General features: G+C 39.4%; 1 pseudogene across 1 annotated transcript in view; it reads right to left on the bottom strand.

The window, feature by feature from the left end:
- Positions 1–9,657: 9,657 nt before the first annotated feature.
- The window catches only part of LOC311593322 (large ribosomal subunit protein uL23-like), a 17,523-nt pseudogene continuing 10,529 nt past the window's right edge, over positions 9,658–16,651 (bottom strand). The window contains exon 2 of the transcript in view: positions 9,658–10,131. The product of the transcript in view is annotated as a large ribosomal subunit protein uL23-like (transcript). The remainder of the gene's footprint in view (positions 10,132–16,651) is intronic.

Here is a 16,651-nt window from a genome sequence, read left to right on the forward strand (position 1 = left end):
GGAAACCACAGTAAAACTGTGATTATTTATTTTAAGGAAACTGACTTTCTTGTAAAATACGTTGTTTCTAAGTAGTCTAGATATGTGATGACATTGCTATATGTAAGTGCCTGAAAATTATCTTTACATGAGATCTAGTGAGCTAAAATTTTGACCTGGGTATATACCATTTTCCCAGGATTCTCTAGATTAAATTCAGTTTTTTGGACAAAGGCATTCTCACAGGTACCTGTTTTCTTTCTTAAAATTGTTGTAGCATTTAAAATCTTTTATTATGTAACATACATGGGTGTTTTGGTTGCATATAAGTCTGTATTCCATGTGTGTGCAGTGTCTTCAGGGGCCTCAAGAAGGCCCCCAGTCTCCTCAAACTGTGTTTATATGTAGTTTGAGCTACTATGTGACTCCTTGCAATAATATTGGATTTTCTCAAAGAGCAGCAAGTATTCTTAACTGATGAGCCATCCATCTCTCCAAAAGCTAATATCTTATGTTGTATCTAAACTTGTTTAAAATTTTTGAGAATTTAATGCATAATTTTTCCTTGTGTTCCTTCATACAACCCCTCAAACCTTTCTCATATCACCCTGGACATTCCCTTTACAATTCACGACCTCTTCTTTAGTCATTATTATATATGTTGTATGTCACACACACACACACACACACACACACACACACACACACACACATACACCCCACTGAGGACATTTAATGTTGCTTGTATATACCTTCTTTATAGGCCACTTATAACAGTCACATACATGAGCTTATATGGAATTTTGATTTTCATGTATTCCTTATCATTCCTCATTACAACTAGCATGTATTTTACATGTACACATTTACATACTCACATTATATTATTATTTTCTAGATATAATTATGTGTGTTGCATGATGTGTGTAGGACACATGCACATGTACTCATCCATGTGATGGACAGGTTGATATTCAGACGTGTCCTTAACTTGTGTCGTGGAGTTTACCAATCAGATAGGCTGACTGGTGAGTAAACTCCTGAGAGACACCTGTCTCTGCCTCCTAGGCAGGGTTACAGTCATTCTGCATGCCAAACATTTAATGTGGGTGCTGGATATCAGACCTGAAGTATTCTTGTTTGCATGGCATGCTTCCATATATGGTTATTTCGAACATAAAATTTAACTAAAAAAAATAATTCATTTACTTACATGGTCCTTATAATTATATTTGCTAAATTTAGGTTAAGATTTATGTCAATAATACCTCACTTTTAAAGGTCATTTTAATATCTTATATACTGGTATTTGGTTGGTAACTAATCATTTATTTTCAAAGTTAGTTTTGCTTTCAACAATTACATTTACTAAAATGACCCTTGTTTCTTTTTATCAGTTATGCTATATAGCTTATGATTGTTCCATTAAGAAGTCAACAGTGATCTTTTATATTCTCATTCACATTAGAAACATTACTTGTGTTGTATTGAAGAATTTTGAATTTTTACCTCTCTGGTGATTTTCTGGATATTCCTCTTCACTCTTTTTGAGCTTTAAAATATGAAGAAATTTTAATATCTGGTATAGGATATTTTTCTCCAGTATCATTTTTGGTTATCTGCAGATCTTTTTCTACTATTTGTTGTATTTTTTTATTGTCTTTTGATTTTCTGGGGGATGTTTAACAACTGTGTTTATTTTATGCTTGATACTTTTCATACTTTATTTATTTGACTGAATAAGGCTGGTTGATGTGTGTTGAATTTTTCTCTGAGTGGGATGTTAATGTATTGTCAAGTCAGCTTGATCTGGTTTCTGCTCAGTTTTAAGTCTTTAAAGGGGAGATTTAAAAAAAATTTCTTCTCAGAGTTCTAAAGTAACTTTTGTTTAAAAACATTGGCTTCCTAGATTCTCAATTACACACCTGAAATTGCTAGCTGGGTCTCTCAATTGTCTCCCACTGTATTGATCTAGTAGATCCCTTTCCAGGTCATGTAAAAAAATAATCTCAAAAACCCCATGTGCACGTGTTGAAATTTTCTCCTTGGGAAACTTTTTTGCCTTTATTTTCCTCTTGAATTTTTTCCTCCTCTTCTTCACCTTCTATCCACCTTGCTTTTTTTTTTTCAGGTGAGGAAGTGCCCAAAGGAACTACAGCTTTGACATGGAATTCACTAGAAGACTGTTAGCTCAAAGCTGTTTGCAGTACACTACTTCGAACTGTAGCATCCCATACTTTTATGTTTTTTTCTATATAAGAGTAAATTTGAAGTCTCTTGTTTTGATGGAAAAAAAGAGCCAGAAATCAAATACTTTGCTTTGTTTGTTGCCTTTAAAGCCTGTGTGTTTCTAGCCACCGTGCACCATTCTGTCCCTATCCAATGTCACAATCCAATCATCTTTTACCTCCTACTGTCCATCATATAGTTTTAATTTTTTTCCTTCTGAAAGAGGACTAACACTTGCTTTCCTCCCTGTATCACTCATACCATCACTGGTAAAGACCTGGCATACCAGCTAAGTCCTGATTTTCAGTTTTTTTCTTATTGCACCTTTTTTCCCTTCTTATAATTTGTCTCCTAAACCAACCAGCCTTTCAAACAAAAGTGTTTTGAAGTTTGCATGGTCATAGAATTTTTGTCCTGGATTATAGTATTCTTTTTATAAATTATAAAAACCTGGAAAGGTTTTTAGTATTACCTATATGGTGCCAATTATAATAAGGCTTTCTGCAGACTACCAGCTCCCAGTAATGACATGGAGACCTTTTATTAATTATTAAAAATTGGCCTTAGCTTAGGCTTGCTCCCCAACCAGTTCTTATCTGATTTCCCATTTATATTAATCTAGATTCTGTCATGTAGCTCATTATCTCTTCTCAGTCCCTCAATCCTGGAACCCTGTTTCTTCCTCCATGAGTGCCTCCTTCCTGTCTCACATCCCTTTCCAGAGTTCCTGTCTTTCCTGGGTGTCCTGCCTTTCTATAGGCAGTTCAGTTCCTTACTAAAATGCTCAGACAGTGAGGGAAGTATATGTTTACAAAACATTGAGATAGGTGATACTTTACAATACTAATGTCTGGTCTGGACTCATCTTTTCTACTGGTACTGATATGAGCATTTGGATATACAAAGACAACCTTTATACAGTGTGCAAAGAGACCACCCCAACATTTTAGGGCACATTATCTTTTGTATCTTAAAAGTCTCACATTGTAACACAGATTTGTATGTTAGATCATTTTAAAATGCTTGTTAGATTGAGCACGTGCTACTTAATTTAACTTAGATTACAATATCACCAAGTATCTAGAATAAATGCCATTAATTTAAATGTAGACCTAAGCCTCAGGTAACTTGATTGTCAAAAATCGCACGTTTCTAGGTAAAGAGACAGAACTGGAAGTCAAGCCACATCTTCCCAGCTCAAAAGTTGTTGTGATAACAGTCATCACTGGAGCACCTTTGTCATGCATTTCCCTCACTCTGTTTCAGGTACTGTTTGGTAGCTATAATACAATTATCTGACAAGAGCCACTTAAGGGAGAAAGGATTTATTCTGAGTAACACTTCAATGGTACCTTATGGTTCTGGTAATGAGCCATGTCACACAGTAGCAGGAGCTCACAGCTTGTCATATTGCCTCTACACTCAAGAAGCGTGGTGGATGTTTCTGCTTAGCTCACTTTCTACTTTTAGCATCGCAGGATCTCAGACTGAACAATGGTTCTACTCTTGGTGGATGGGTCTTTGTATTTCAAGGAACCTACCGTACATAGTGCCCCAAGCCATGCCCAAAGGTTCTTCTCCCAGGTGACTTTAGATCCCCATCACATTGGCATTTCAGATTAGTTATCACAATTCCTATTAGCCCAACTGACAACCAAAGAGACTGCCTTGGTCCTTTAATAGTTCCTAGATTTTTAGCAATATTTTATACAATGACAAGCTACCAGGTAGAAAGGGTAAACAAAAATTAATCCATGTAATTCTTTCCTTTGTCACCACTGTGGCAACATACCTGATTAAAGTATCTTAATTAGGCTCTTTTTTTTTTTTTTAGGAGGATATTGTCCATAAAGGTAGAGAAATCTGGTAGAGTTAATGACCGTAAAGTCTGGAGTGAAGATTTTTCAGATCTCAGTGGACCAGGAGCAGAGAGAGCTGGGGCCAGAAAAGGCTATATATGCAATCCTAAAAGTCTAACCCCAATGTCTTGCTTCTTCTGGCTAAGTCCAATGTCTTAAAGGTTCCAAATTCTTCAAAAACAATACCACCAGCTAGAAATCAAGCGTTCAAATACGTGAGACTGCAGAAAATATTTCACTTCCTGAGTATAACAGTGTAACTAATTATGTGATGCTTGGATTGCTTTTCGTTGTTGTGGTTGTTGTTGTTTCACTTTACCTCCCAAACACACCCCCTAGGTCCTCTCCTCCCTTCTCAAGGTCTTTCCCCTCCTCCCTCTCTCCCCCCTCCCCATCTCCTCAGAAAAGGGGGGCCCCCTCCTTACCAATGCACCCAGGCACATGCATTCACATCAGGACTAAGCACACCTTCTTAGGCAGGATGCTTACATTTCTTACACAGTATACCTATCAATGGCAGTAAGTTAACTTCCTCCTGTATATATCCTCAACCCATTAGAATAAGCCATACTTAATAGTTTTCATTTATCCCTTTTTGATATTCAAATAAACAACCCCCAAACTTGTATGCAACTTTTTTTTTTCTTTCACCTGTATGGCAGTATAAAATGTCATCCTGTCCATGACTGACAAACTTTCCAATATTTGGAGACAGCTTCAATACGGCTACCTATAAATCTTCATTATTGCAGGAAAAACCATCTTTGTATACTCTCTTTGCTTTTAATTATTATCCAGGTGTACCATTTACATCAAATGTTATCTGGTCATGGTTCTGTCTTTCAAGGAATGTAGAACTGTACAGCATTACCGCGTGTGATCGCCCAGACTTTTCTAAGACTGTTATCCGAGGCTTGATTGCCAAGCTTTTCCTTTACAAGCTGAAATACATAACAATGTAAGTAAAAGGATATTGCGTCCTGGCCACTGGAAGAGTTGGAGTAGTTATTAGTTATAGGTGAACGCTTAGGAGCAGAGTCTTCCAACAGGAAATCAATCCGTTTTTAATATAACATCTTCTCCTGTGTCTTCCCTTTATTAGTGTTTCCATCTAAACACACATCAACCTTTTCTATGTTCTGGAGCCATATGGCTCTTCTTGGTATTTTAAAACATATCACAATTCTTATGGAATTCTTGGTTACATTACCAAATTATAAACTGCAGAAAAAGAAGTTTCCTGTTTATCTCCTTCTCCTTCTTTAACTAGAACCTTTCCAAGTCTGGAGCCACCACTATTTCATTTTTTTTTCTATGATACAATTCTTGTAGATTTACAAGTGAAAGACCAGGTGGCATTTATCCTTCTGAATGTGAGTTGCTTCCTTTAAAATGATATCTTTCAGTCTGTCCATGTTAAATACAAATTATGCCATTTTTTGTGTACGGAGAACATTTAGTGTGCCTTTGTATTGGATTTTGCTTGTTCACTCATAAGTTGATGGCCATCAGGCTGACTGTACACAATGCTGAAATAACATGGCGTACAGGTGTCTCTTCCTCATACTTGTTTTATTTCCTTTGGAGTCAGTCAGGTTGATCAGCAAATGTGTTGGTTAATGTTGAAGGTTATGCTGATATGCATGTGGCCTCAGGACTACAGGCTGGATATGCCTGGATATTCCCATTAGGGGGATTTCTGGAAAGCAGGCAAGGTCTACTTCAGTTTCGCTATATACTTCCATACTCATTTTCCACAATGTCTGTGCTAATTTGTATTTTCACCAAGAGCATGCTAGTTTATCTTTCTTTGCATACGTACTAGTATGCTTTTGTTCTTCTTCTTCTGATAATAACAATTCTTACTAATATAACGTGGCATCTCATTGTGCTTTTGATGTATATTTCTCTGATGACTAGTGGTATTGAACAATTCCTCTCTACTTGTTGGCTCTCTCTCCCTTCTGTCTCTGTTTCCCTTTCTCCCTATCTCTCTGTCTCTTATCTATCTATCTATCTATCTATCTATCTACACACACGTGCACACACACAGGTACTATATATATATCTGAATATATATATATATTCAGATAATTTTTTCTTTTAAAATAGGCCATTTGAGTTTTCTGATTTTACTTCTATTTTTTCTTTTTTCTTTTTCCTGTCCAACTAGTTTGAGTTTCTTATAGATACATAAGCACACAGAATAGCCTGGTATAGAATAAGTAGAAATGCACAAAACCACTAGGATACATTATAGAAAATGTAAAGGACAGAAGGCACTCATAGCAGAAATCATTAAACAAAATGACAAATTTTGCTGGCATTCTATAAATCAATTGAAATTAATAGAGAACAGGTTCTTAGACAAGAAAAATTATTTTGATGATTCTATTTATTTTCCTCAAATTTATTTTCCAGCCTTCAGTACTCTGAAGTGAACTCCTAAACTTAATTTTTTTATTCCCTTCAAACCACCTTTTAGTTTAACTGGATCAGCACAAGACACAGCAGGGATACAGAGGGGGGGAGGGAGACACATCCTGGCATGGCTTCCATAGTTCTTCCCTGGCTTCTGATGATCAATGACATTTTCTACCAAGTAATTCTCCAAGAACATAGACTTATCCTGGGTTCAGGTCAGTTTACACCCTTGTCCTTTAATGTTTGGGAAAGGTAACAGTGACTGGGCATCTGGTCCCAGGTATTCAGGCATCCTTTGTGAGGTTCCTATGTCTTGCTTGCACAGGCAAATTATTCCTCCAGCAACATCTCTGTGGTTTAACTGTCAATCAGTTTTCACTTTCTTTTAAGTATGTCAATTGGTCACAATAGCTAATATGCACTAGGACACAAAGGAAAATGGCTTTCACAGAGAATGACAAGCAGTGGCAGTGTGTGCTGCCCACTCCGTACACTGGACAGAGGGGCACCCCTTTAAAGTTTAGAAGCTACGTTACTGGGTCTGTGTGCACTCTATTGTGCTCACAGGCTAGTTCACAGGCTACCACTCTCTAGGAAACTAGGACCAAAGAGCCCTCTTCATGGCTTTACTCTATGCTCTAACCTCCCCTACTACTTGGACAGCGTGACTCAGTCATTTTAATGGTAAACAAATACCTGAGGCTGACAGAGATGCAGTCAAGTCTTGTATTTAGCTCTCAGCAGACAAGCATGCTTTGCATATCTAATGAGTTTACGGGGAAAATCATATTTCCTTCTTTCAAATCGTCTTTTTCTATTTAAGCAGACTGGCATGCCACTGTGTCTATAAAGTGCTTGACAATGGAACATCAGGTAGCTATGTGCTTCGGAGAATTCATCACTGACTGGGTGCTACGCAAATTATGGAATTGTGAATGTAGACTATCATCTCCTTATAAAATGGGAGCCTCCTGAGTCCTAATGAGGTCTTATTTTCTAGGGACACCAGCCAGTTATCCTGTGGATGGTGCACTATATATTAACTTCTCAGGAGAATGGGCTGGCTCACAATTTAATACCATCACTTAAGAGGCTGATCCAGGAGAATTGCCTTGAGTTTTATGCCAGCCTAGGCTACATCATGAGTTTCAGGTCAGCATGGGCTACAGAGCAGTCTCCCACCCCAAAGCAAACAGTGTTAATATATGCACACATATGTATGTATGTACAAAGAAACAGATACATATGGAGTTTTGGTTTTTATTTGGTGGTAGAAAAGACTTGATGAGCAAGAGCAAGGGTTCGTCCCCAGCACTAGAAACCAAACCAAAACAAAATAAATCTTCCTTGAAACTCAGTCACACATTAACGAGGTTCTTTTTTTTTCTTCCATGTTTCCACAGGTGTCACTCGAGAGAATACATCCTTCATTACTAGGACGCCTCATAGTTAGCACAGCATCATTCACCAGGGACTCATTTTGAAGCTGAAGAGCAGTGACCATAGATTCATGGTTCCCAAATCCATATGTCTCATCACCAGTGAGGGCCTTGTCTTGGGTAATGATACACTATTGTTTGAAATGATGGTGCTTGCAAAACACTATCCATTAGCTGATATTCCCTATTCCTGAAAGCCTCACAGTACAGGTTTAAAAAGAGAGAAGGGAAAGTTCTTATTATTTCACCCATTAGGCTACTTTTGTTGGGTCTGGTTTCTAGGAAAGAACAATGTCTCCTGAAAAAAATTATGTGTCTATTAAATTGGGCTATGGACCTGTTCTCTCACTATCTTTAGCTACTGATTCCACTGATGTAAGAGGCAACAAATAATTTTATTATACTGGCTGGGGTGATTAATTTTGAATAACAAGACAAAACTGAACAATAAATACTGGTTAGAATCCAAGAGATTCCCTTAGGAGCTTTTTAGCATTTACATGCCCCATAAAAATAGACACAGACAATCCACAGCTACAAAATTCAGGATAGGTGGGGGATGTGGTTCTATTTGAAAGTTTGGGGCTATATTGAGAGAAAAATCTCCCTCCTTCAAAAACTTGGGAAAGCATGGCTTGATTATGGAATGGGTGAAGGAGAAGTGAACAATGTGATGATCATATTTGGCCCCATGACCCAAAGCAAAAACAATAGCAGCTAAATGACACGTTAATGAGTTTTATTTCCTCATATACTCCTTGTATAGTTGTCAAGTGGTATTTAATCTAGGTGCCTGTGGGAAGTATTCTGAATGGCTGATCCTTCATGATGATTTAAAGGGCTAGCACAGTGGTCTTCTTCTGTGGATAGAGTTTTCTTATTCTAGGCAAAAGATAGAAATGGATGCTGAGTGGCTTTTTTTTTCTTGTTTGCTTTCCTAGATTAATTTTCTTCTCTTGTTGAAACTGCTTTGTGCTCACAGATGCTGAACCATGGTTCTGATATCACGCGGATCTCTGTGTAGGCTGTCTCTTAGCATGGTATGGTCAGTGGAAGATTTCCGGGGGGATTTCTTTCTTGCCTCCCTGTGGCCTGGTAACGTGCTTGTACTGGGGGCTACATCTCTCTTAACTAGGAGCTTGCAAGGAATCCTGTCTACATAGCTCCTTCATCTGCTGACCTCTGCTACCACTCCCTCTACTCTGTCCCTTCACGGCTTCCTGTGATTGCCTCTCTCTTGCTCTCCCTCTCTCCCTTTTCAACTATTGCCCTACCACCTTTATTCCTTGCTACATCTGTAAACAGGCAGTGATCTGCAGAGTTGGATCTCTGAGAGGACTTGTGAGCTCTCCTGAGTAAAAAGGTCAGTAATTTATTGTTTATAAGGTATAAATCTAGTAAGAGTCAACTTAAGTGTTGGAAAATGAAGCTTTGAGGAAAAGCCTAAACCATAAATATAAAACAGGGTGGGTATCTGGTTCAGCAATGAAGAGGGTGCTATTTGTGCAAAGGACCCAAGTCTAGGTCCTGGTTTCTATGTTAGACAGTGTGACCACCTGTAACTCCTGACTCAGGGGGTCAGATGCCCAATTCTGGTCACCATGGATACTACACATGTATGCAGACTCATCCACAAAAGCATGTATGCACATTTATTTATTTATTTATTTATTTATTTATTTATTTATTTATTTTTGTTTTTATGGTGAAAACAAGCTGGACTCAGTTTAGATGATCCCAATCTTGTTGGCCCCATCCAGAGCATCATAATCAGGAGCCATCCGAACACACTCCTTCTTCTCTCCATCAGTCAGGCCTTATCAGTGTATTGACTGTGGCCAAATCAATGACATAGAGTTTCTTCATGGCCTGTTTGATCTGTTGCTTGTTAGCCTGGACATGCACAATGAATACTAGTGTGTTGCTGTCCTCCATTTTCTTCATAGCTGACTCGGTGGTCAGGGGGAATTTGATGATGGCGTAGTGGTCAAGTGTGCTTCTCCTGGGTGTGCTCTTTTGAGGATATTTGGGCTGCCTCTGGAGCTGCGGGGTCTTGGGCCACCGGAAGGTAGGTGATGTGCGGATCTTCTTCTTCTTGTAGCTGTGGACATCTTTCAGCATTGCCTTCTTAGCTTTCAAGGCCTTCACTTTGGCTTCAGCTTTGGGAAGGGCAGGAGCTTCCTTCTTTGCTTTGGCGCCATCTTGGTGAAAAGAGTATGCACATTATTTAAAATAAAAATAAAGATTTAAAAACTGCAATATAGTAGCACACACCAAATCAATAGTAGAACAATAAGAGATTCTTTTATTTTCTTATTTTATTTTTGTTTAATCACTTTACAGCCTGATACCAGGCCCCTCCTCCCTTTCCTCCTAGATCCACCCTCATGCCCCTTTCCCCCATTCCCACCTCTCCTTCTCAGAGAAGTGTACCAACCCACCCTGGCACTTCAATTCACAGCAGGAAGAAGAGCATCCTCTCCCAGTGAGGCCAAACAAGGCAGCCCAGCTAGGGGAAGGGAATTCAACAACAGGTAATAAAGTCAGAGACAACCCCTACTCCCATTAGGGATGCACAAGGTGACCATGATGCACATGTTACATATGTGTAGGAGGTCTAGATGCAGCAATGTTTCAACATACAAAAATCCATCAACTTAATCCATCATATAAACAAACTGAAAGAAAAAAATCACAAGATCATCTCACTAGATGCTGAGTAAGCCTTTGACAAGATCCAGCACCCATTAATGTTTAGGGATACAAGGTACACACAAGAACACAGTAAAAGCAGTTTACAGCAAGTCTACCTCAAATTAAATGGAGAGAAATTTAAGGCAATTCCACTAAAATCAGGGATAAGAAAAGGCTGCCCACTGTCTCTGTATTTATTCAATACAGTGCTTGAAGTTCTAGCTAGAGCAATAAGACAACTAAAGGAGACCAAGGGGACACAAATTGGAAAGGAAGAAGTCAAAGTATTTCTATTTTCAAGGGATATGATAGTATACATAAGTGACCCCAAAAACTCTACCAGAGAACTCCTGCAGCTGACAAACACCTTTAGCAAAGTGGCTGGACAGCAAAATTAACTAAAAAAAAAAATCAGTAGTCTTCCTGCATAGGAGTGATAAACAGGCTGAGAGCAAAATTAGATTCTTTATATTACATACTAAGATAAGATAGAAGTATTTATTAACTATCATGCCTGAGCAGTTTTTAAACATTTATTTTATTTTTATTTTATCATATGTGTTTTGCTTCACACATGTCTGTGCACCACATGTGGTCAGTGCCACAGGGCACTGGAGTTATAGATAGTTGTGAGCTGCCATGTAGGTGCTAGGAATTCAATCTGAGTCCTCTGCAAGAACTGCCAGTGCTCTTAACCATTTGGCCATTTATCCAGTCCCATGCCTGAGAAGTTTTAAGTAAAATACTACGAAGTAAAAAGAGATTTTTTTTCCAAAGGGAAATTCATAGTGCTTTTTTGTTAGCTAAGAGAGGCCTAGGTAGGGAAAATATAAGTAAAATTAGGAAAGGCATGAGTAACTGAGGAATAAGCTATTATGTGCACAATTACTCTGTTACTCAGAATAATAGCACAAGCGGGTGAGTTATAAGGCCTTAAAAGAAGTTTGTTGGATATTCGCTTAGAAATGAAATTCCTGTGTCACACAGAAAGCAAGCATTTCAAGTACAGTAGCAAATGTGAACCCTGTTTCCCACGTGGCTTTCACAGTTGTGTCCTAAAAGTTCTGTGGGAGATGCCAGTTGTTCTAAATCTAAATCTGCTCCTTAAACATTTTAAGCAGGGAGATGTTTTTATAGACGTGTCATGCTTTCTCACGGCAAATCTCATTGTGGTTTACTTGTTTCTAACTGCACAGGTGGAACATTTTCATCTCCGTCAGATATTCTTACAACCTGCTCTGTGAACTACTTCTCCAAAACCTTTACTCATTTTTTTCCTGGGTTGTCTGCCGGTTTTATTACATTGAATTTTGTAAAATTTGCATGTAACGATTCATCAGTTATCAACGTTGCAAATCATACTCCCTGAATGCTTGGTTTATAACTGGACTTTTTACCTTCACACGGACTGCCATGCTTAATGCAGTGTAGTTTGTTGCTTTCACAGTCTGATTGAGAAATCTTTGACTGCTGGAGACATTCTTGTTTTATGTCTTCTAGGATTCTTACTCTACTTTCTCATTTAGAGCAACATAAATGAAATTATTTTTGTTGTACTTTGCTTTTCTTGTTTTTAATTTTATCTGAATTTTATCTAGGTGCTAAGTACCACTTTATGCCATCAGTAGGCTACCACAAAGGTAGCTTGTTGGTGCAGGCCAGGTTATTCTTTTTGCCATTCTGACTTTTGAGTTGGTCTACATGTTATTTGAGTGTGAAATGTTTGTCATAGGGTTAAACGTTTGAATACATGGCCTCCATCTGGTGGCGCTGTTAGGGAAGGTTGTGGACTCTTTAGAAGTTAGGATCTTCCAGGAGAAAATGAGTTACAAGGGCTGAGCTTTCAGAGTTCATAGCCAGCCCCATCTCTATTACGTGCTGCCTTTTTAATTCCAACTTCATGGGAAGGTGTACTCTAAGCCTTTGTATGGATACATGTGTGATTTGATTTTTATTTTATGAGAGTTCACAATTAAGATATTTTAGATGTTTAAAGTATCAGAACCGTTAACTATGGGGGCTTTTAAAGTTGGTCTGGATGTCTCTGAAAGCCTTCTTACACTATAACATGGTCATGATACTATGCAGACAGGGGTAGTAGGTTCCAAGATAATTGTGACATGTTTCGATGTCAAGTTGACAAGAGTCACAAATGTGATGACTTGTGTTAACATTCAGCTCGACAGAATATGTGATCTGGGAGATGTGCTTCTAGACATGCCTATGGGAGGTCACCTTGAATACTGAGGTGGGAAGATCCATCTTAATGTGGTCAGGACCAGTCTCTGGTCTGGGATTACAGACTGTATACAGTGAAGATAGTGTTGAGCACCAGCACTCACTCCTCTCTTCTTTCGACTGTGGACATAATGGAACCATCTGGGCTTTTTAAATTAATTGATGTATTTATTCACTTTGCATCCCATCACAGCTCCCTTCTTCCTCTCCATCAGGTCCCACCCTCCCTCCCTCTTCCCCTATCCCCCCTCCCATACCCTTCAGAAAAAGTGGCTTCCCCACTTACCCATCCCAGCACATCAAGTCGCATCAAGACTGAATGCATCCTCTTCCATGGAGGCCGAGCAAGGCAGCCCCGCCAAGCGAAAGTGATGGAAAAGTATGAGAGTCCTTGTGAGAGACAGTCCCCGCGCCCTTTACTAGGGGGTCCACATGAAGACCAAGCTGCCCATCGGGTAGGGGACCCAACCAGTCCTATTTGGTCCTTAGTGCTTCAGTTTCCACAAGCCTCCCCTCTTCCCCCAGCTTGGTCCTAGGTTAGTTGGCTCTGTTGGTCTTCTCATGGAGATCCTTTTCCTTTCAGGTCCTTCTATCCTTCCCCCGACTCTTCCGCAAGGTTCCCTGTGCTCAGCCCAGTGTTTGGCTGTGAGTCTCAGAATCTGTTTCAATCCATTGCTGGGTGGAGCCACTCAGTGGATGGTTGTGCTAGGCTTCCATCTGCAAGCATAGCAGAGTGTTCTTTGTTTGTTTGTTTGTTTGTTTTTTAATTTTTATTAATTTATTCTTGTTACATCTCAATGGTTATCCCATCCCTTGTATCCTTCCATTCTTCCCTCCCTCCCATTTTCCCCTTATTCCCCTCCCTTATGACTGTTCCTGAGGGGGATTTCCTCCCCCATATATGCTCATAGGGTATCAAGTCTCTTCTTGGTAACCTGCTATCCTTCCTTTGAGTGCCACCAGGTCTCCCCCTTCAGGGGACATGGTCAAATATGAGGCACCAGAGTACATGTGAAAGTCATACCCCACTCTCCACTCAACTGTGGAGAATGTTCTGACCATTGGCTAGATCTGGGTAGGGGTTTAAAGTTTACTGCCTCTATTGTCCTTGGCTGGTGCCTTCGTTTGAGTGGGAACCCTGGGCCCAAATCTGCCTATCATAAAACAACTCTGAGATTCCATCTTACACCCATCAGAATGGCTAAGATCAAAAATTCAAGTGACACCACATGCTGGCAAGGATGTGGGGAGAGAGGAACACTCCTTCATTGCTGGTGGGAATGCAAACTAGTACAGCCACTTTGGAAATCTATCTGGTGCTATCTCAGAAAACTGGGAATAGGGCTTCCTCAAGACCCAGCTGTTCCACTCCTTGGAATGTACCCAGAAGATGCTCCAGCACACAACAAGAAAATTTGCTCAACCATGTTCATAGCAGCCTTATTCATAATAGCCAGAACATAGAAACAGCCTAAGTGTCCCTCAGTAGAAGAATGGATAAAGAAACTGTGGTACATATACACTATGGAATACTATTCAGCTATTAAAAACAAAGAATTCCCAAAATTTGTGGACAGATGTATTGAGACAGAAATGATCATAATGAGTGAGTTAACCCAGAAGCAGAAAGACTCAAATGGTATATACTCACTTATATCTGCATACTAGCCCAAGGGGCATGTCACATGAAAGCCTTCACTTACCAGGAAACTGGGACAGAGGGGAAGACATCCTATTGGGACTCTAGATGAGAGAAGATGGGAGGGTAGCAAAATAGAAGGATCCAGAGGGTCCTAGAAACCTACAAGCAGAGTGTTCTTAATAATGTCAGAGGTTGGCTCTTCCTATGGTGTGGCCAGGTATGGCTTGGGCTCCCTCAATCTCTGCTCTATCTTTATCCCTGGACATTTTGTAGGGAGGGTAAATTTTGGATTCAAGTTTTTGTGCATAGGTTGGTGTTCCCCTCCCTCCACTAGGTGTCCAGTTTGGCTAGAGGGTTAGAGGTGGCCTTTTCAGTCTCCATGTCCCCTGCTACTAGGGGTCTTATTTAAAGTTACCTGCATATTCTCCCAGGAGCCTACCCAGCCTTGGGTCTCCAGCTTATCTCAGAGATGCCCCAATAGCTTCTGTCTTTAAGCCCTCTGTTCTCCAGTGCCTCTCCCCAACACATCTGATCCCCACCCCCATTTCCTCCAGCACTTCCTCTTCTATCCTGTTCCTTCTCTTCAAGCACTTCCTTTGCCTATTCTATCTCTCCTTTGCAGTGAGATTCAAGCATCCTCCCTTGGCCCTCCTTGTTACTTAGCTTCCTTGGGTCTGTGGATTATAGTATGGTAGGACTAGAGGCCAGTGAAGCGTCTCAGCTGTAAGGACCAGGAAATATTTTCAACCTAAAGAAAGAGACGCTGATAAACATACAAGAAGCACACAGAACACCAATTAGACTGGACCTGAAAAGAAAATCCTCCTGCCATGAAAAAGGCTGTTTTAAGCTCTTGCTGCCTTGGCTTCCTTGAAGCCTATGGTGGACTGCTCTGTGAGCCAAAATAAACCTTCCCATTATTAAGCTACTTTTGTTAAGGAATTTTAATACAGCAACAAAGCATGGATAAAACCCCACCCTTGAAAGAACACTTCACTGTCTTACTGCCATGATTTGTATAATACCTTCTTATGTCTGATAATCTATGGAATTTTTTTTTCCACATCATTCAAGACCTTTGAATTTTCATCTAGATTCTAGAACCTATTTCAGCATTAAAGTGTTAAAACGACTTGAAATTGACTGGTATCATAATCACCAGGACCTGTTTCAGAGAATAGACACCTTTATCGTTCAGTTTCCAATACATGGACCTATCACATATCTATATTTCCACATGTCTTATATAATACAGTGCAGTTCTGTGTAGACCTTTCATACATTTGATTAGATGTATGCAAAAGTATCTGATGTTATTCCAGTGGTATAATTTTGTATTTTAATCTCTCATGTGTTGTATAAAGAAATGAAAGTTTTACATTGCTTTTATACCTGAAGCTACATTAAATTGTGTTATCAGTTCTAATAATTAAATAGAGAGATTTTTCTTTTGGACTTTGCATGACCACAATTATGTGTATAGCCTGAAAATGGAAATGGCATGGTGCCTTTCAGAGTCTTTACTCTTTAGCTCTCTGCCTCATTACACGGGCTATTAATAGAATTGAATGAAAAGGGATGGAAGTGATGGGAATCAGTAATTTAGCCCCTGTGTGTGTGTGTGTGTGTGTGTGTGTGTGTGTGTGTGTGTGTGCGCGCGCGCACGCGCACAGGGCTGTGCTATGAAGATTTTAAAAATCAATTTACAATTTAAAAGATTTTGTTTTTTGGTTTTTGTTTTGTTTTGTTTTGCTGGAGACTCTTTTCTAAGTTTGTGTGTGCAGTGTGTGGTATATGCATGTACGTGTGTGCCCTTACATATGCATATAAAAGCCAGCAGTTGGCATCGTGTTTCCTCTTCTACACCTTTATATATTATTTTCAGTAGCAATTTAAGAGTTTAGTACAACATGCTTTAAAAATATTCACTCCCTACAATTATTCCTACATCCTCACTTCCCTATGGCCCAATATGTGTCTTTTTTGGAATCCTACAAGACCAATTTGTGCTGTTCCGATCTTCTTGAATATACTTATACTAGAGTGTGGCCGGCTTAATGGGGCCTGTGTTCTTAGAGAGTACTCTATCTTCCCCTCCCATCATGCAATAAGTGTCAGTGGCTACTTGTCTATGACGTGGGATGTAT

This window comes from Acomys minous (assembly GCF_964271855.1).
Source record: "Acomys minous genome assembly, chromosome: 3".
Taxonomy (NCBI): domain Eukaryota; kingdom Metazoa; phylum Chordata; class Mammalia; order Rodentia; family Muridae; genus Acomys; species Acomys minous.